The following is a 21,916-nucleotide window of genomic DNA, read 5'->3' on the forward strand; positions in this document are numbered from 1 at the left end:
TAAACATGTATACATGTAGGTTATGTTTAAGTGATAACCTAAATGGTTTTGTAATAGATGGATAAGGCTAGATACCTTATCCTTGTGACATTATGAATACGACCTACTTTGTAGATATTACAATTGTTGTAAACTACTATAAATGATCTGATCATGATCATTCATATAGAGATATGTGAACGGGGTATTCTATACAAAGGAGTTTGTATAAGACCGGACCACGAAATGAATAGTCGCATTATATAACACCATTAATAATAGAGACTTACAATTCACCAGGATGACCATAGGTGACATGACCTGAATCTTGAGTGAGTTGTAAACTCCTGCCTATGAAGGTCGTCATTTGATTCATATGGGTGAGAGTGGCCAAATCACCGACTCGATAAGTCTACCATTTTGGAGATTCATCTGATTGGGGAGCTGGGAACACAACTACACATGATGGAATTCACTCATTCCCTAATGTTGGGGTAAGTACATAAATTGCACCCGTAAGGGTTGATTCCGGGGCTTGAACAATGTGGAGCCACATCCTCTCTTGGCCCGAGAGAGATTTAGTCATAGTTGGACTATGACTTATTGTTCATTAGAGGGATCGGTGGTACTTAAGGAGTAATTGTAACTACAAGGGCAAAACGGTAATTTTGGCCAAGCTATACTTATGAGCAATTTGTGAAGGGTCATTGCGCTATTGTTTGATTATATCTAATGGACATAGAAATATATCAGTGCGAAGAGTGCAGCTATCGGTCTTTAATGAAGTGACCGACAGTTAATGAATATTGAATAATTTAACTAAAGAAGATTAATTAATTATTCAAGTACCATTGGAACTTCAATCTACAGGTCCATAAGGTCCCCTTTGTAGCTCAACAGGGATTATTGAGAATTAATTTTGGATTAATTTGAATTGTTCATATTAATTGAGGAAAATAATTATATGTGATATAATTAATGTATTTGATACATTATAATATAAAGTTTATTTCTAGAGGAATTAAATATTTGAATGTGATTCAAATATTAATTATATGGATGAGATTCATATAATTAAATTTAGTATAAATGTAATTTATATTAAATGTCATGTATTATTAAGAGAAATAAAAACTATAGGTTATATTGTATTTGATACAATATAAAAACTATAGGTTATGTATTATATTTGAAATAACATATAGTTATATATACATATAATAAGTTAGTTATTTTATATATAATATTATTATTTAAATTAAATTAAATTACAAAATTAAACGAAGAGAGTTCCAACTCTTTCCCCTTAATTTTCTCTCGATGAATCGTGGTAGGGGAAGGGTTTTTTTTTTTTTTTTCTTTGTAACATAACACACAGAAGAAAATTCTTCTCTCAAACTCTCTCTCTCTTCCCAACAGAACATAGAGCCCACACCTCTTGTGATTCTCATCACCTATAGAGAATACAAAGGAAATTCTTGTAGTGGTGGCCATTGTGGTTTCTTATTCGTGAAGAAGAAAGATTACGTGAAGAACGATTCTTCAAGGGTAAGCACTTTCTAGCCCTAATTCGTTTCATCTTGCATTCAGTAAAATTATTTAATGTCGATGCATAATTTTTTTGTTATGTAAAATTTGCACTTCTATGAAAATTGGGAATTAGGAACGATCCTCGCTTTCACTGCGGACCTTGGGGTTCCTTCAGAATCTTGTACATAAAATGGTTAATTTTGTCCACTTTAGCATAACTCAACAAGATAAAAAATGCTGCGAAAATAAGCATAACTGATTTTAAGCTTGTACTATCGAATTCAAGATGGAAGGTTAGAATCCCATTAGTGTTGGGGTTATCCTAAATCTTGTGGATCCTATAGTTTGTAATAGTATTGTACAAATAGTTTATTTATTTAATAAAATCTAAGGTATTTTATTTGACATTTAGTAGCATTAATCCAAAAAACCAATAAACAAATATCCAAGGTTATCTTATGTAGCTTAAGTGATAACCTAAACGGTTTTGAGTAGATGGATAAGACTGGGTACCTTATCCTCGTGACACTACGAATACGACCTGCTTTATAGATGTACAATTGTTGTAAAGTTCTACAAATGATCTGATCCTGATCATTCATGTTGAGACATGTGAATAGGGGTGTTCTATACAAAAAGGTTTTTATAAGACCAGACCACGAAATGAATAGTCTCACTATATAATACCATTAATAGTAGTAGAGACTTACACTTCACCGGGATGACCATAGGTGACATGAACTGAATCTTGAATGAATTGTAAACTTCTGCCTATGAAGGCAATCCTTTGATTTGCATGGGTGAGAGTAGCCAATTCGCCAACCCAATATGCCTGCCATTTTGGGGATTCCTCTGATTGGGGAGTTGGGAACACAACTACACATGAAGGAATTCACTCATTCCCTATTGTCAGGATAAGTAGATAAATTGCTCTCTTAAGGATCGATTATGAGGCTTGAACGATGTGGTGACACACACCTCTCTTGGCCCGAGAGGGGTTTGGTCATAGTTGAACTATGACTTATTGTTTATTAAAGGGATCAATGATACTTAAGGAGTTGGATATAACTACAGGGGCAAAACAGTAATTTTGGTCCAACTATACTAACGAGCAATTTATGAAAGGTGAGCACTATTGATTGGTTAAACCCAATGGACACAGAAATATATCTATAGTGCGAAAAGTGCAGCTATTGGTCTTTAGTGGAATGATCGACAGTTAATGAAAGTAATTTAACTAAAAGAGTTTAATTAATTATTCAAATACCATTAGAGCTTCAATCTATAGATCCATAAGGTCCCCTCGGTAGCTCAACTATGATAATTGTGAATCAAATTAATTTTGAGTTAATTTGAATTGTTTAGATTAATTGAGAAAATTTAATTATATATGATATAAATAATTTAAATTAATTATATGTGATATAATTAGTATAATATATTTGATATATTATTTTGAGAGGAAATGAATATTTGAATATGACTCAAATATTAATTATATGGATTAGATGTATATAATTAAATTTGATATAAATTTGATATAAATTTGATTTATATTTAATACCATAAGTTATTGAAAGAATTACAAACTATAAGTTATATTGTATTTGATATAATATAAACTATATGTTATATGTTATATTTGATTTAACATAAGGTTGGGTTATATATATATATATTATATTAATATATATATATATATATATATATATATATATATATATATTTCTAAAATATTTAGAATTGAGAGGGGTTATGTAACTCCCTCCACAATTCTCTCTAAATCCATATATATATGTATGTATGTATGTATGTATGTATGTATATATATATATATATTTCTTTTTTGTTTAGATTTGTTACATAAAGTTTTTTTTTTTTAAAAAAAAAAAAGAAAAAAGAAAAAAGAAAAAGAGATCTCTCAAGATTTGACTACTCTCCGCCAAGAAAACTCTCCGAAAAATTCTCTCAAAACTTTCCCTCTCCATCCCTCTCATGAAAATTAAGATCACAGGACCCTACACACTCATGTGATTCTCAACTCCTAAGAAAAATATGGAGGTCTCACTTTTGATAGCATTCCTTTTGATCTCGATTCATAAGAAGAAAGATTTGTTCGTGACTAATCGAGAGAATTATTTGACTTCAAGGATAAGTATGACTAACCTTAAATTTCTTCTCTTCGAAGCATGCTATAATATTCGTTTAGAATGCATATGTAGTTTTTAAAATTTAATGTTATGTAAAAAATTCAAATTGGGACCTGGTATCAAAGCAGCGTTCTTATTCCCAATTTTATTAGTTTTGGGAATTAATTTAAAGTTTTTATGGTGGGATTACATTTACTATTCTGAAATTAATGTTGATGAATGAGGTTTTGCAATTTTTGGATGTTTTTAGGGTTGGACTATATAGATTTATTGCATTTTTTTTTTTTACAAAATGGTTTGTAAGGGTCATTGTCTATATTTGATTAAGTCTGTGTCGTTTGTGATTTTTTCGGCGAAATTCTAGAGAAAACGAGGCCAAAGAAAAAAATGGAGGAAAAAAGACTCTTCGAGATAGAAAAGGAGTGTGCCTTACATTCGATTCGTGTGCGGTTCGTGGGGTTCGAGTGGTTCGAGGGTCCAATTTAGCTGCAGTTTGTGGCACTGATTCGGTTCAACCTGTTTTGAAGCTCCTTTTATGTAATAAATAGTTAATTAATTAATTAAATTAATACAACTTTTGTTTAGAAGTCCAATCTCGATCCAATTAATTGCTTTTTAAATTATGCATTGGATATAGGATTTATTTATTTTATATATGTCATAATGTATGCCATAGAGTAAAATCCCATCATAGGTTATGCATTATCTATCATGCATCATAAATATTATAATCGTTATAATATAGTTGCATGATTTAATATTAAAGCATGCTCTTGCATCATATAATATATGTTTGCATGCATTAATAACATTGTCATGCATCAATTATATTATAAGAGTTATAATATATTGTTTGGATGTATGTATGAATGTTATAATTTTATTTTCATTACTTTAGTATATAATGGTTATGTATATTTAAGCAATGAAAATTAAAATTGAAATTGCATGAAATATGTCATTATACTAGGTCTTTTTATAAATGTTATAATTATCCTAAGTTTGTCTTCATATGCAATGTTTGTTTTTAATTTATTTCATTTAATTTTATAATTGTTATAAATGAAGTTAGAAATTAAAATCAATATAAAGAGTTGCTTGTTAACTCAGGTTAAAATCATTTTTTAAGTAGTTTAAAAGATGATTCACTTAGACCTAAATTCACAATATTTCTAATTGTTGGGATTGGTGTCCTAATTCTCTCAGAGTCTCACAATTTGTAAACTGTACACATTGTTATGAATAAAAGAGTTATTTTATTTGGCATTTACTCATATCCAATAAACAAAGCTCCATGGTTATTGTATGTAAACTTAAGCATGTATATAAGATATACAAGTGGATCATGCCTTAAGTGATAACCTAAATAGGTCTGTAGTATAAGAATTAAGGAGGGATACCTAATCTTGGTGATACTACAGATACGGCTCGCTTTGTAGAGGTTTGCAAGTGTTGTGAACTACTACAGATGGTAGATCCTGACCATTCATGTGGAGTCATGCGAGCGGGGGTGTCCTATACAAAGAGTTTGTATAAGACCGGGCCACGAGATGAGTTTTCTTTTTATATAATGTCGTTGATACTTGAGACTTACATCTTACCTAAACAACCATAGATGACATGACCTCAATCCTGAGTGTTTTGGAAACTTCTGCTTTTGAAGGCAGTCCTTTGATTAGTATGGGTGAGAGTGGGCAGATTGCCAACTCAACATGCTTAACTTTTTGGGGCTTTATCTGACTTGGGAGCTGGGAACTCAGTACACAAGATGGAATTCACTCCTTCACCAAAGTAGGGGTAAGTAGATAGATTGCTTCTTTAAGGGCTAATTTCGGGTCTTGAATATAGTGGCCACAACTTCTCTTTGGAAGAAAGGACTCAATCATAGTAGAACTATGACTTATGTTCATTAGAGGGATCAGTGGTACTTAAGGAGTTAGATGTAACTACAGGGGCATAATGGTTATTGGCCCAGCTGTATTTACGAGTGATGTGTGAAGGGTTATCGCACTGTTGATTGGTTGATATGGACACAAAATATATCTGTAGTAAGAAGAGTGCAATTGTCGGTCTTTAGTAAAGTGTCCAGCAGTTAACAGATGGTGGATCTCGTGACTAAAGAGTTTAGTCAATTATTCACGTACCATTGGAGCTTCAAGTTACAGGTCCATAAGGTCCCCTTAGTAGCTCAATGGATTCAATTTGAGAATCAGTTCTTGGTGTTGATTTGAAATGTTCAAATTGACAAGAGAAAATTCGATTATATATGATATGATCGGTGTGATGTATGGATACATCAAGTGGAGGATTAATGTAAATGAGATTTACATTAAGTACCATAAAATAGAAAAAGAACTATGGTTTATATGTTTGATGAGATGAAATATTAAAACTATAGGTTATAAATATAATATGGTAAGTTGGTTATCATATATATTTATAATAATATTAATTATTGGATAATTATATCTTTTTCTCTAATAACCAATTGAGTGGGAGACTATTGGTGGTTTTATGGTAACCGTGAGATAAAAGGAAAAATATTTTCCTAAATTTAGTAGGAGTTGCTATTCTCGGAAAGGAACTCACAGAGTTGCTGTCAAGTGAATTGGATTCATTAAACGATAGCTAAAAGAAAGACTAAACGATCGTAGAGTGACACTATACGATAGTTCACTCAGTTGGTCGTAGCTAAACGATCGCAGGGCTTTTGCTACACGATAGTTTTCCTTCTTCTACACGATTGAGTATTCGCTTATACGATAGACTCTTGTCATCTCCCACTTGCTCAATCGTCTACATGATTGTTATTCCTCTGGTCTCTTCCTCTAGCCAAGTCCACACAGAGCCCACACTTTTAGATTCTCACACCGAGAATACCAAGGTAGCCATTATGGTGGTGTCTTACTCAACTCGACTGAGGTCGAGGTTTAGGAGGTCCTTCGTTGCGTTTGTGATCTTAGAGATCATTTAGTTCATCTTTGTTGTTGATCGTGTTGTGTTGTGTTGCGGTCATTATGTTTGAGCATTCGTGTGTTGTTGTCTTTGAGACTGAACGAGCGTTCGTGATCGAAGGAGTTTGAAGCATGAGTCTTCAAAGGTATGTATCTGTTATCTCTTGATTTTCTAAAGCATGTCGTAATTTCGTATTGTGCATGACCTGTAAGTTTCCGTTTTGTGACTGTAATTATTATTGTTCAATTTCAAATGGAATTTGGAATGATCATTTCGCTGCTCAAAGAAATTCTTATGTCAGATTTCCTTCAATTGGTATCAAAGCCAGGTTGTTTTGATATTCCAAATTTCATTTCGGTTTTGAACTTCTTTTACAGTCGTGGTAGGTTTTCTGCATTGCGTTTAAATGTTAAATGCGTTTTTGGATGGCATTGATGAATGTTTATGGGTTTAATTGCCTCTGTTTAAAGCTTTCTTTTAATTACAAAGTGTTAATTTGTAAGGGCCCCTGTGTTTTTGGGCATAACTAACAAGTAATCGAGTCTGTAATTCAAAGTGTTTGAGTTTTTCGAGTCGTTCATGATGAAGTTCCGAAGCATGGAGATGCAGTTCTCAGCAAGGAAGAAGACCAAGAGTTGGTTGTATCGTGTAGCCTCAGGTAACCGATTGTTCAGATTTGGCTAAACGATCGTGTAGATTTTTCTATGCGATCGTGTAGTATTTACTAAACGATCGTTTGCTAAACGATGGGGTAAAGTGTTTGCTCTATTGCGTAACATTGGTTGCCCAATCGTGTAGACGCTGGAGATAAACGATCGAGTGGGAGCATTTTATGCTCATCGTTTAATAAAAGACGCGCGCACTAAACGATCGTGTAGTTAGCATGCCTCATCACATAGTCACTGACTACACGATCACGCGGTATATGACACTTAGGTACCCACTCAGCAATCGTTTAGACGATTGTGCTTCACTGCATCGTTATCGTTTAGACGATTGTTTAAGGTTTGCGTTGTACGTTGCGCGCTGCATGATTGCGTACCTCATGCTTCATCGCATAGTAAAAGGTACACGATCGTTTAGCTCTGGAAGCATTGGTAAATGATTGAGTAAAACGTTTACTCTTTCGTGTAGGTGATCACTCGATATTGGTACACGATCAGTAGAGACGCGAACTTCTACTGGATGGTTCAAAATCCAGTTCGTCTGTTTGAATCGGTGACTCTTTTGCTATTTGTAATAGTTAGCTTTAGATTTGAGAATTTTGAGGCTAATTATCCTGGTTCATCAACTTTTTTTTATATACATGAGATGTATGTGGTTTATATGGCATAATGTATGACATATAGTTTTGAAACCCACCTTAGGTTGTGCAATTATTCATGCATCATGTATTATAAGCGTTATAATATGACATGATGAAATTACAAGAGAGTATGCGCATGCATCATGAAATATAAGAGTTATATTTATGCATGCAGTAAGCATATTCATGCATTATCTTTATATTATAAGCGTTATCGTATAAGGGTGAATGGAAGCATGTTTTGCGTGGTTCGTTGCTATTTTGTATAAGAGTTATATAAAAGTAGCAATGAATGAACAATGCATGGAGCATGACACTTAAGTTGTTTATAAGCGTTATGAATGCCTTATATGTGTTTGCTTTGCATTGTGTATGTTTGTTGTTTCTGTTATAAGCGTTATAATAGAAATTAGAACTAAAATCAATAAGAAAGAGTTGCATGTGGACTTAAGTGAACTCATGTTTTAAAAGAGTTTTAAAATTGGATTGAGATAGACCTAAGTTCAAGGTTCTAATGGGATTTGCAACCTAGTTTAATCTTTTAAAATCGTTTTAATAGGATTAAATTGATTGGCATAAAAGATTAAATTGTATTAAATCTATCTATGAGGGATCTTTTGTTTAAGGCGGGTTTTGTCCAGGCTGCGGTACTTAAGCTGACGGAAACGGAACACCCCCACTTGGGAACCTACCTGAAAAGGTGAATTAGATAGATTTTCTGCAAGCATGTGACAGTTGTTTAAAGACTCCATCAAAGAGTTTAATGGACGATAATCAAAAGTTGTTCAACTATCCAAGGTAAATGTTACTCTTGGGCAAACCTAAAAAGTCACTTAATTAAAATTCTTAGCCATGTTTTTTCTAAGTAAACTAAACCCTAGGTTATAAAAGACTCAAAGGGAGGAAGAGATGTATTTGATATGTTAATGATTCTACTCACGTTTCTCCCTAAATGTTCATGCCGTGAGATTCATGTTTGGCCTCGTGGTGCCCTGGAAGCATCCCCCTTCGACTGGTGTTTGCATGAGTCAATATCAAAGTGGACAGAGAGAGTGTTTATAGTAAGTGGGTGAAGTGTGTGTGTCAACACGTCCTACGTTCTCCTTCATTGGTTCGCACCATGAGATCATTCTTGCACTCCCTCATGGCGCCCTTGGAGCATCCCTCTTCAGATAGGTTTGATGCAATTGGTCAATATCAAGGTGAACTCCAGAAATGGATAGGGTCACTTTATTTTTTGCCCTAATCGAATTTTTTTCCTTCGGATTGGTTGCTTGAGGCGGAACTCTAGGGCCTAAAATGGCGGGTCACACTTACGGGAAATTATTAAGTACGTTAATGATTTCTTGACCAAATCAATGATGGCTAGTCTTTATAGGAGCAAGAGTTGTTTAGGTAGTAACGACTGGTTGAGAATGTCTCAATTCATAAGAGGGATAAATTGGCCACCCTACGGCGGCTTTTTTCCTAAACCTTTGAAGTGTCATTACGAAACTAGATGTCACACGGGGTTCATGTTAGTTTTGCTATTAACGGCTTTGAAGTGTTTGTTTTGGTATTAACGGCTTGCTAAACCGTATTGGATGTTGTATGTTTTTTCAACTGGTATTTACTTAAAACCTAACATAGGTCAATGTGTTTTTGTTTTCAGCAACATGTTTGATTTTCCGATAAATGCCTCTAGTTTTCCCGATTTCATACAGTGGAAAGAGTCTTCTAAAATGTATTTCGTGGTAAACAACCTCAAGTTTGTCATGGTTGAGGAATGTCCTCAAGTCCTGACCCTTGATGCACTGCAAAGTGTTCGTAATCATATGAGGTGTGGATGAAGGCTATTTCATTGGCCCGAATTCACATTTTGGCTAGCATACCTGATGTTTTGGCCAAAAGGGTTGAGAACATGGTCATTGCACATGAGATCATGGACTTGTTGCAAGATAGTTTTAAACGTCCGTTCTTACTTTTCGAGCATAAAGGGATGGATGACAATACCAGTAGTGTCAGTTCCCAAGTTAAACTCCAGGAAGAGAAAGCAAGTGTTGTTGACTCTGTTAAAGTTCATAGAAGAGAAGTGTTCTCTGAAATGGAACTTGGAGCTTATTTAGGTTATGATACTGATCCCACTACTCTCCAAAAGAGGAGGATGTCTAAAGACAGTAAATATGATTTATTGGTCTTGGAGACATGTTTGGTAGAGAATGATGATTCTGCCTGGATCCTTGATTTCGGGTGCTATTAATCATGTCAGTTCCTCTTACCAAGGATTTAATTCCTAGCAACGTTGCCATAGGCAGAGATGACTCTTCGAGTCAGTACTGGTGAGGTTGTTTTAGCTGTTGCTATGGGCAAGCTGAAGTTATTTTTGGACAAGAAACGTTATCTGTTATTGGATAATGTTTTTGTAGTTCCTCATATCAAGAGAAACTTAATCTCGGTTTCTTGTCTCATTGAACAAGGTTATACCGTCTTCTTTTCTGAGAGTAAAGTGTTTATTTTCAAGAATGGGATGGAGATTGTTTTTTGTTCAACGGAGAATAACTTATATGTACTAAGGCTGTTAGTCCTAAAAGTCTTGTTTAATACTGAAATGTTCAGTACGAGAACAACAGCTAAAAGACCAAAGGCTTATCTTAAGAAAAACGCCCCTATTTGGCATCTAAGGTTAGGTCACATCAACCTCAATAGGAATAAGCAGTTGGTGAAATGTGGATTGCTAAAGAGTTTAGAAGAAAACTCCTTGCCGGTGTGTGAATCATGCCTCGAAGTCAAGATGACCAAATGACCTTTTACTGAAAAAAGTTACAAAGTCAAGGAAGCTTTAGAGCTTATACATTCAAACCTCTGTGGTCCGATGAGTGTTTGGGCTCGAGGTGGGTATGAATATTTCATCTCTTTCATAGATGATTATTCAAGGTACGGGTATCTCTACCTAATGCAACATAAGTCTGAAGCCCTTGACAAGTTCAAGAAGTATAAGGTTGAAGTTGAAAACTTGTTAGGTAAGACGATAAAATAACTACGATATAATCATGGTGGAGAGTATATGGACCTCAAATTCCAGAACTATATGATAGAACATGGAATTAAGTCCCAACTTTTGGCCCCAGGTACACCTCAGCAGAATGGTGTATCAGAAAGGAGAAACAGAACCTTGTTGGACATGGTTTGGTCTATGATGAGTTATGCTCATCTTCCAGACTCGTTTTGGTGTTTTGCAGTGGAGACTGCATGTTATATTCTAAACAACATTCCCTGTTCCTGGAACACTTTTTGAGTTGTGGAGAGGCCGTAAAGGTAGTTTATGCCACTTTAGGATTTGGGGGGTGTCTGACCCACGTGCTTGTGACTAACCTGGAGAAGTTGGAACCGCATTCGAAAGTTTGACTCTTTGTAGGCTACCCTAGGGAAACGAAGGGTGGATACTTCTATGATCCGAGTGAGAACAAAGTGTTTGTTTCTACAAATGCTATCTTCTTGGAAGAAGACCACATCAGGGATCATTAACCATGAAGTAAGCTTGTTTTACGTGAGATTTCTAGTGAGACTGGGACTACTGAGGATTCAACAAGAGCTATTGAACAAGCCAATAGATCAACAAGAGTTGTTGATGTCGGCACATCTAGTCAACCAGCTCAAGAGTTGAGACTGCCTCGACGTAGTGGAAGGATTGTGAACCCACCAGATTGCTACATGGGTTTGACTGAAGCCCAAAACGTCATTTCTAATGACGGGGTCAAGGATCCATTATCTTTTAAGCAAGCAATGGCGGATGTTGACAAGGATGAGTGGATTAAAGCCATGAACTAGGAAATGGAGTCTATGTACTTCAATCAAGTCTGGGAACTTGTGAATCAGTCTGATGGGGTAAAACCTAATGGGTGTAAGTGGATCTACAAGGGAAAATGAGGTGTAGATGGAAAGGTCCAAACCTTTAAGGCTAGACTCGTGGCAAAGGGTTATACCCAGGTCGAGGGAGTGGACTATGAGGAAACTTTCTCACCTATTATCATGCTGAAGTCTATCAGGATACTCCTGTCCATAGCCAATTTTATGATTATGAGATATGGCAAATGGACGTCAAGACTGTCTTTCTTAATGGTAATCTCGAGAAGACCATCTACATGGCTCAACTAGAGGGGTTCATCGTTCCAGATCAAGAGCAAAGAGTTTGCAAGCTTAATAGGTCTATTTATGGGCTAAAACAAGCGTCTAGATCATGGAACATTAGATTTGACAGTGCGGTCAAATCGTTTGGCTTTAATTAAAATGTTGAATGATATCCTACAATATCATCAATAGCTCAGTAACTTTCCTGGTACTATATGTGGATGATATCCTACTCATTGGGAATGATGTAGGGTTTTGACTGACATTAAGAAATGGCTAGTTGCCCAGTTCCAAATGAAAGATTTGGGTGAGGCACATTATGTTCTAGGGATCTAGATCTCTTGGGATTGTAAGAACAAGAGGATAGCCTTGTCTCAGGCATCGTACATCGATCAAATGTTGATCAGGTACAGAATGCAGGATTCCAAGAGGAGTTCATTACCCTTCAAGCATGGAACGGTTTTGCCTAAGGATCAATGTCCTAAGACACCTCAAGAGGTTGAGGAGATGATACAGATTCCCTATGCTTTAGCTATTGGAAGCTTAATGTATGCAATGTTTTATACCAGACCCGACATTTGCTGTGCAGTAAGGTTTATCATTCGTTATCAGTCCAATCTAGGATTAGATCACTAGACGACGGTCAAGACAGTCCTCAAGTATCTTCAAAGAACTAGAAACTACATGCTCGTGTATGAAGATAAGGATTTGATCCTTACAGGATACACAGACTCTGACTTTCAGACCAATAGTGATTCTCGTAAATTGACATCGGGGTCAGTGTTCACTCTAAATGGAGAGACTGTAGTGTGGCGAAACATCAAGCAAGGATACATCACAGACTCCACTATGGAAGCCAAATACGTAGCCGCTGATGAAGCAGCTAAAGAGGTTGTTTGGCTGAGGAAATTCCTTACAGATTTGGAAGTTGTTCCAATTATGGATTTGCTAATCATTCTTTATTGTGATAACAGTGGGGCTATGGCAAATTCAAAGGAACCTCAGAGTCATTGTAGAGGCAAGCATATCGAACGGAAATATCATTTGATTAAGGAGATTGTGCATCACGATGATGTGATAGTCACGAAGATCGTGTTGGAGCGCAACGTTGCTGATCCGTTTACAAAGGCTCTCATGGCTAAAGTGTTTGAGGGTCATTGATAACGGGCAGAAATGTACGTTATTACAGTGCTCAGTTATTAAACAATGCAGGATTGCGATGATAAAAATATACAATATTGCGTCCAAAAGCATTAAGTTCATAATATTGCGATCGCATGCGTCCATCGCATTAAAACAGCTAACTTGTGTATTTTTGTGCAGAAAATACGTTGACGCAAGGCCAAAAATGCGATCCAAAGAAATCAACGGTCGAGTGCATTAAGAGATTACATTAACGCAAGGTTATGCGATCATTTGCGCTCACAAATATTTGCTCAAGAAGGTTGCCGCATAGAGCCAACGCATCATGGTGGACGCATCTGGGTAAAAAACGTAATAAACCACGATGGGACAGAAAGCTGATGACATTCGATTTCGAATTAAGTTGACAAGCCGTTAACGATCTACTCTAGCAAATACACTCAACGTTTCGGTGACAAATATTCGTTACATCAGATAGAGAATTAATGTCATCCCATCAGTGCAATCATAAGAGAGAAGAGACCTTTCACCCTAAAGCTCTATAAATACCAAAGGCCACCTTCAGTGAAGAGTTAGTTTGTTCAGTTTGATAATTTTCTCCATAGATAGAAGTAGCCTTGCTCTTAGTTTTTCTAATACTTAGAAGGCGGAGCGAGAGTAGGGAAGAGACGTCGGGAGATTGCCCTGGTTAGCTCGAAAGAGAACCCAGGAGGCGTGGAAAAATAGAGAGAGGGTCGACTCTTGCGAGAGCAAGATTATCTTTTGAGAAGAGTAGAGAAGAACAGTGTAAAAGCCTTGGGAAGCAAGAGATTGCTACCAGGCTCTTTATTCTTATACTGCATTGTCATTCTGTATTTCGATTACATATCTATAAAATGGAACTTGCTTATCTACATCTGTTCACTCTCTTTAAAACACGCATGAGTAGCTAAATCTATCGAATGGGTTGAGAAGAACTTAGCTAACATGACCTAGGATTTTCATCGCATGCGATCATTTTGTCTTATATTGCGCCCATCACCCCTTTAGAGCTACTCGAGAGAGAGCCTAAAGAAAGAACCTAAGGATTGAGAGAGCTAGGTTAGAATCTAGACTTGAGAGAGCAAGATTAGATCTGCATAAGCAAGAGATAGAGACTTAGAGATAAGCTCTGTTTGTCAACATGCATCGCATGCACCCTAGAGATAGGTTATAGTATCATGCAGTCGCCTTGTATGTGTATGTGACAATCGTCATCGCATAGACAAGAATAGAGGCTTATGTGTAAGTCCTATAGACATCATCGCATATATCGCATGTGTTCTAAAACTAGAAGTCGTAGCATTTGCGTTGAAAGATGATTTGCTATTGTATGTATGTAGCATGATCGCATAACATTAATGTAATCCTAGGAAGTGTTAGCTGAACCCCTTCTCAACCCGTTCTCCCGCATATTCATCGCATCTTTTGTTATATTAACTCTTTTTTTAACTCTGCCGCATACATTTTATACTGTAAATAACAACCCAACAACTCTTTGATTTACTGGTTTACCGCAAAGTAATCTAAAAATTATTGCCGCATATAGTTTTCCTTAGTCCCTGAGTTCGACCCTAGGCTTACCAGGAAACTCAGTAGGATTTATACTTAGGTTCTGCTGAGAAAACTTGTTGCACAACGCATTTTCCATCACCACAATTCCTTTTATTAATTCATTACATAAAATAATGCACCAAGTTTTTGGCGCCGTTGTTAGGGACTTCAGCAATACAGTGTGCTAACGGTAATTTTCTGATTTCTTTACAACTTTCAATCTCTGGTGCATTACGACCCAGAGATTGAAAGAACGTTTCGAAGAAGATTGAGAGACAGCCGTCAACAACAACAACAAGACAGAACTCCAAGAATGGCGGAACAACCGGAAGAAAGGGCCGGAAATGTAAAAATATAATGGCCAACCCCATTCTCCTAGCGATGATCGCAATAGACCCATTCGGGATTATGCATCGCCTAACCTATATGATTTCTCCCCAAGAATCATGAGGCCAGCGCTAGACGGATCGAGGTTTGAAATGAAATCGGTTATGTTACAGATGATCTAAACTGCCGGTCAGTTTGGTGGTAGACGTGGCGAGGATCTGCACGCCCACCTTCTGAGCTTCATAGAGATATGCAACACTTTTGTGTTCCCAAATATCTCTACCGAGGAGGTTCGACTAACATTGTTCCCATTTTCCTTATGCGATAAAGCAAGAAAATGGGCTTATTCTCTCGAACCGGGAGAGATAACTTCTTGGGAACAAGTCATGGAAAAGTTCATGAAGAAATACTTCCCTCCAATGGAGGACGTAAGAAGAAGGAAGTTAATTACGAATTTTGAACAAGAAATTGATGAATCGCTCAGCGACGCTTGGGCGAGGTTTAAGAGGCTGGTAAGAGACTGCCCACATAATGGCTTACCAGACTACTTACAGATGGAGATTTTTTACCAAGGACTGAACCCTGTATCGCAGACCGCTGCCAATGCGGCAGTAGCTAGTGATCTGATTGATAAAACTTACGATGAGGCGAAAAATATACTTGATCGCATTTCCAAAAATTACGAGGACTGACGAGAAAGAGATCTGAGATTAAAAAGTAAAAAGAGTGATGCGAACAACGGGGCCATCGCATCCCTTCAGAACCAAATGACTGCGATGATGAGTTTGATACAAGGCATCGCAATTAATAGCAGGGGAGTGCAAAAAGGGAAGGTCAACGCAATTGCCCAAACAACCACAAATTGTGTCATCTGTGGAGAAGACATCCGATGGAAAAATGCCCAGGAAATCCGCAGTCAATATGCTTCATAAAGAACAACCCTTATTCCGATACGTACAACCCCGGGTGGAGAAACCACCCCAATTTCGCATGGAAAAATCAACAACAAAGCTTTTAAGCAGTGGCGCAAAAAGAAGAGCCACCCGGATTTTTCCCGCGAATCAACGATCAGACGCATAACCAAGCCAGCAGTTCACAGGCACCGCAATCTTCATCCTTAGAGAGCTTGTTGAAGCAGTATATTGAGAAGAATGAATCAGTGCTTTAGAATCAAGCATCATCCATCCGAAATCTCGAAATTCAGTTAGGACAAATTGCGGGCGAACTCAAGAATAGACCGCAAGGAGCGTTGCCAAGCTCAACTGAGCTCCCTCACAACGCTGAGAGTACGGGAAAAGAACAATGCTTAGCAATCTCTTTGCTAAGCAAAAAAATGACTGCGGAAGTAGGAGAGGAACCCATCACGACCAACTTGAATGCGGTAACAACCGAGGAACCGTTGACTTATAATTCAGAAGAGCTCGAGCAGATGAACCCAGAAGTTGCGTCCACCTTCAATCCTCTAGAACGAGATAGAAGTCTAGCTACCACCATTTCCGCAAAGATTGAAAAAAAAAAACAGAATGATGAAGATAAGATGGCCACAAAGGTAGTAACGCAAAATACTATGATCCCACAAAAAATGTGCGACCCAGGAATCTTTACGATACCATGCTCAATTGGAGGGGTCTACAATGGTCAAGCACTATGCGATCTTGGGGCGAGTATAAACGTAATACCACTATCAATCTTCAAACGATTGAATATGGGCAAACTCACGCCCACGACGGAGACTCTACTACTTGCGGACAGATCCCAAATACATCCTGAGGGAGAGTTGAAAGATGCCGCAATCTTAATTGACAAATTCATCTTGCCGGCAGACTTCATCATTTTGGATTATAAAGCAGACGAAGATGCGCCCATCATATTGGGACGACCATTCCTCTCGACCGGTCGCGCTCAAATATATGTGCACAAGGGAGAAATCGTAATGAATGTCAATAGGGAAAAGCTCCGGATTAAGGCAGTCAAGATCCCAGAAGACCAAAAAAAGAAGAAAAAGCTGTCGTGGACGTAAAAAGTCCAGCTTGAAATAAGCAGTCCCTGAGTTACTATGCGACTCAACCTCATCAGGGATGTAATCCTTTTGAATATCATTTTTTATATCAATGCTTCATGAACTTTCATTACCTTGCTGTTATCTGTTATCACATATTTGCTTATTTATTAAAATATATATTTATATATATAATAAGGAGATCGTGTTGAACGATCGCAGTAAACGATTTTGTTAATTTTGTTTTTTTTATTATTATTTGACCCTCTTGATGTTTTCTTTGCAACGATCGAGGTGAACGATTGTGGAGGCGCTACGTGAAGAAGAAACCACTTTATTTCATCATTGCAATCCAAAGAAAGCAGATCACCACAATGAAAAGCAGATCGCCGCAAAGCAGGATGCGTCCACAAATAATGCGGGTGATAGTGCAAATTTGGGGGGTTGTATCTTTCCTTGACTTTATTCCAAATTTTGTACTATCGCATCGCATTTTAATTTTAAAAATTGTATCACCGCATCCTCTTTGGTTGGCGCAATTATTTAATATTGATCAATTTAGTAAGTCACCGCATTATTTCTCTTTGCCAATTATGATTTCAATGATGAAACGCATGCCTATATATTTTTTTTTTCATCTATGCTAAAGTCAACTTAATTTTAGGACAGTCACCTCATGAAATATTTCTAGAAGTTAGTGGTGTGCTAGCTTTCTTTCAAACTGACTTTTTATGAAACTTCTTAAGAGCATCGCATGACTTCTTTCAACCTTTTAGCAATGAGGACATTGCCACATTTTAAATTTGGGGGTGCGTTATTCATTTTTCGACCTTGCTATTTTTAACCTTACAAAAAAAAATTTACATTGCGATCGGATCCTACTCGCAGTTGGATGTCCGCATGACACACGTGGGGGCAGGCCAAAATGAAGGTGGGAATCGTGATCAACGCATAAATAAAAGATTGCAACTCCGCTGCCAAATGGGCATGAGTTTAGTCTGAGAAAGAGCGCCTTGCTCGTAGTTGGATGTCCGCATGACATACGTTTAGGCAAGCCAAAACGAAGGCCAGGCACTTGGATCAACGCACGGTCATAAAATAAAAAAAAATGTCTAAAATATGCAAGGCTAAAAATCATTTGAAAATACCCCAGTGAAAAAGTTTTTTTATAAAATAAATCATGCGATGCCCGGGAATCTAGTAAAATCCTTTTGAAGGTTAAACTTGCGGTCCCTAAATTTTAGAAATATTTTAAGAAGAGACCTGGATAAGAATTAAGGAAATTTTCATGTATAGGATTTGAATAAGGCATCCTTGAGAAATCTAGGAAAAAGAAGGTGATGCTTAATTTTATAAGTGGAATGTGGATGGTATGCGTTAATGGAATTGCATTGTGCACTCAAGTTTCCTCAGCAGAATCCAAGTGAAAATTCCACTGAGTTTCCTGGTGAGTCTAGGGTCGAACATAAGGATTTGTGAAAACAAGTTGTGTTGGTATTTTTTAGGAAAACTTTGCAGTGACCAAATAAATAAATTATTGGTTTGTTGTTGATTGCGTTAATGAGAAAATAAACAAAATGCGAAGGATTTGAGAAAAGTTAGTTGTGTGATAGATGCATAGAGTATGCGATGAACAGGTTGAGAAGATCTTTAGCTAGCATTACTTTGGAATGAGTCAGACTATGCGATCATGCTACCACCATGCACAGCAAGTCATTTTCCAATACAAATGCGATGCTCCTAAGTCTAGGACGCATGTGTTGGATGCAAAAGTGTCCATAGAGCTTATCCCTAAGTCTATACTCTTGTCCTATGCGATGATGAAAAATACATAAAAGCAAGGTGACCGCATACAATTGTATCCTATCTCTAGGATGCATGCAATGCGTTGATAACAAATAGTGCTCATTCCTAAGCTCCTATCTCTTGATTATGCATTTTAATCTGACTCTCTCGAGCCTAGATTCTAACCTGACCTTCTCAAGTCTAGATCCTGTCCTTAGACTATCCTCCCGAGTATCTCTAATGGACGAATGAAGCATACATAATACAAGATAATCACATAGCATGAAGATTCCCTAGTTGTGCTAGCTAAATGCTTCTCAACCCATTCAACTAATTTAGCTACTCATGCGTAAATAACAGGGAGTGAACAGATATAGAGAAATAGATTCCATTTCGATAAATGAGTGGAGTACAAAATGACAATGGAAGTTAAAGGTAGAAAGCCTGGTAGCAATTCCTTACTGACCGAGGCTTTTACACTGTAATCTATATTCGGTTCTAAAGATATTCCCGCTTCCACAGGCGTCGGCCCTCTCTGTTCTTGAAGCTTCCAACGCTCTCCCAAGCTTACCAGAATGATCTATCGACACAACCTTCTCTCTCGCGTCTGTCTTAAAACGAAAGAAAACTATGAACAAGGACGTATGAAACTTCGGACTAAAGAATGGTGAACTGGTGAACCCCTTTTCTAAAGGATGCCTTTGGTATTTATAAAACATCCAAGGTGAACGGCGGCGTCTCTCTCATGATTGTACAGATGGGACGGCTTTAATTCCTGACTGATGTGCTGAATATTTGTCACCGAAAAGTTGAATGTACTTGTGATCGTTATCGGCTATCAACTTAATTCGGATTTGACTGTCATCAGCTTTCTGTCCCATCGCGATTAATTAACCTTTCACCCAGATGCGCCCACCATGTTGCGCTGACCAAGTTGCGGCAATCCTTCTTGGACAAATGTTTGCGAGAAAAATCATCGTAAAGCCTTGCGGTGAAGTTGCGCTCAACCGATGATTTCCTATGATCGCAATTCTTGCATTGTTTCAACACATAATCTGCATAAAAACACTAAAATCAACTGTTCCTATGTGATGAACACATGCGACCGCAATATTATGAAATTGATGCTTGATGGACACAATTTAACATGTTTTATCAACGCAATCTAACATTGTTTAAGAACTTAGCACTATGGTAACGTATATTTCTACCCGTTATCACACCCCTAAATTTAAACAATACTTGTCCTCAAGCATAACCTAAAGATTCCTTTACCAAGTCAACCGCAAAGTTCTTTTCCTAGATTTCTCAAGGATACTTCGTTCAAATCCTATATGCCAGAATTTCCTTAAGTCTTATTCAAGTCTCTTCTTATAATATTTCTAAGACCTAGGGACTGCAAGCTTAACCTTCAAAAGGACTTTACTAATTTTTAGAACATCACATGATTTATTTCAAAAAGAAAATTTTCCACCGGGGTGTCAAATGATTTTATCCTTGCACATTTCGTGACATTATTATTTTTTCTGATCTTGCGCCGATCCAAATGCCTTGCCTTTGTTTTGGCTTGCCCCCACGGGTGTCATGAGGACATCCAACTACGAGCAATGCACTATTTCTTAGACTAAACTCATTCCTATTTGGCAGTGGAGTTGCGGTCATTTATTTATGCGTTGATCCTGGTAACTTACTTTCATTTTGGTTTGCCCGTTTGCCCCCACGTGTGTCATGCGGACATCCAACTACAGGTAAGTGCCTTTCACAACTTAACTCTTATCAACATGGGTTTCCCATTGCGTTGACAGTGGAGTTGTTATTCTCAAAAATATTTTTTTAATAGAAAATAGCAAGGTCGAAAATAAATACCTCACCCCCAAATTTAAAATGCGGCAATGTCCTCATTGCCAAAAAATTAAAATAAGTCATGCTATGTTCTTAGAATGCTTCATAAAGAGAGTTTGAAAGAAAGCTAGCAAACCCTTAACTTCTAGAAATATTTTATGAGGTGACTAACTTAAGACTAAGTTGACTCTAGTATATATGAAAGACGTAGAAGCATATTTTCCATCATTGAAATCATACTCGACAAAGAAACAGCATGCGGTAACATACTAAAGTTATTGTGTCAAATGATTGTGGTAATCAAAGAGGATGCGATGATAAGACTTTTAAAACTAACATGCGATGTGATAGCGCAAAATTTGAAATAAAGATAAGGAAGAATACACACCCAAATTTGCGTTGTCGTCCGCATTGGTGTTGACGCATCCATCTTTGCGGCGATCTCTCTTCTTTGGATTGCGGTGATAGAGTGAGATAATTTGTTGTTTCATATAACATATCCACAATCCTGTGCCTTAATCATTGTAAACAAACAAAGAGAGGGTCAAATGATTTTAAACAAATTTTTTTTTTTAAAGAGAAATAATAATAAGTAATATGCAGATAGATAAATGATGATAAAAGTGACGAAGGAATGAGAGTTCAAGAATCAAACAAAGGGTATTTCGGGTTTCTCAACTTCACGGAGGCTTTTTCTGGTTGGAAATCACCTCCGCAATATGTCTTAACTCGCTGTCCATTAACCTTAAATATCCGGCTTCTAACCTCAGTGCTCAGCTCCACCGTACCATGTGGGAATATTTCTTTAATGATGAAGGGTCCAGATCAGCATGATTTTATTTTTCCCGGGAAGAGCCGCAGACGTGAGTTGAAGAGTAAGACCTTTTGCTCGCCTTGGAGGTTTTTACCACATATGCATTTTTTATGCCAATTCTTGGTGCGCTCTTTATAAATCTTCGCATTTTCATATGCGTTGATCCTCCATTCTTCTAGCTCGACCAGATGTATTTTTCGCGTTTCTCCTGCTTTCTTCAAATCAAAATTCAGCTTCTTTACCACCCATAGTGCCTTATACTCCAGCTCCAAAGGCAAATGACATGCTTTACCAAATACCAACGCATATGGGGACATACCTATGGGTGTTTTAAATGCAGTCCGATATGCCCATAATGCATCGTCAAGCTTTGTTGTCCAATCTGTTTGTGAAGGCCTTACTATCTT

General features: G+C 37.2%; 1 non-coding gene across 1 annotated transcript; it reads right to left on the bottom strand.

Moving 5' to 3' along the window:
- Positions 1-15,500: 15,500 nt before the first annotated feature.
- Positions 15,501-15,607, bottom strand: LOC150035123 (small nucleolar RNA R71). The gene has a single exon (XR_016530977.1). It is a non-coding gene; the product is annotated as a small nucleolar RNA R71 (small nucleolar RNA).
- Between the last annotated feature and the right edge of the window lie 6,309 nt (positions 15,608-21,916).

The sequence above is a fragment of the Benincasa hispida genome, chromosome 7 (assembly GCF_027475165.1).
Source record: "Benincasa hispida cultivar pf3 chromosome 7, pf3_genome.v1.1, whole genome shotgun sequence".
In the NCBI taxonomy this organism is placed as follows: domain Eukaryota; kingdom Viridiplantae; phylum Streptophyta; class Magnoliopsida; order Cucurbitales; family Cucurbitaceae; genus Benincasa; species Benincasa hispida.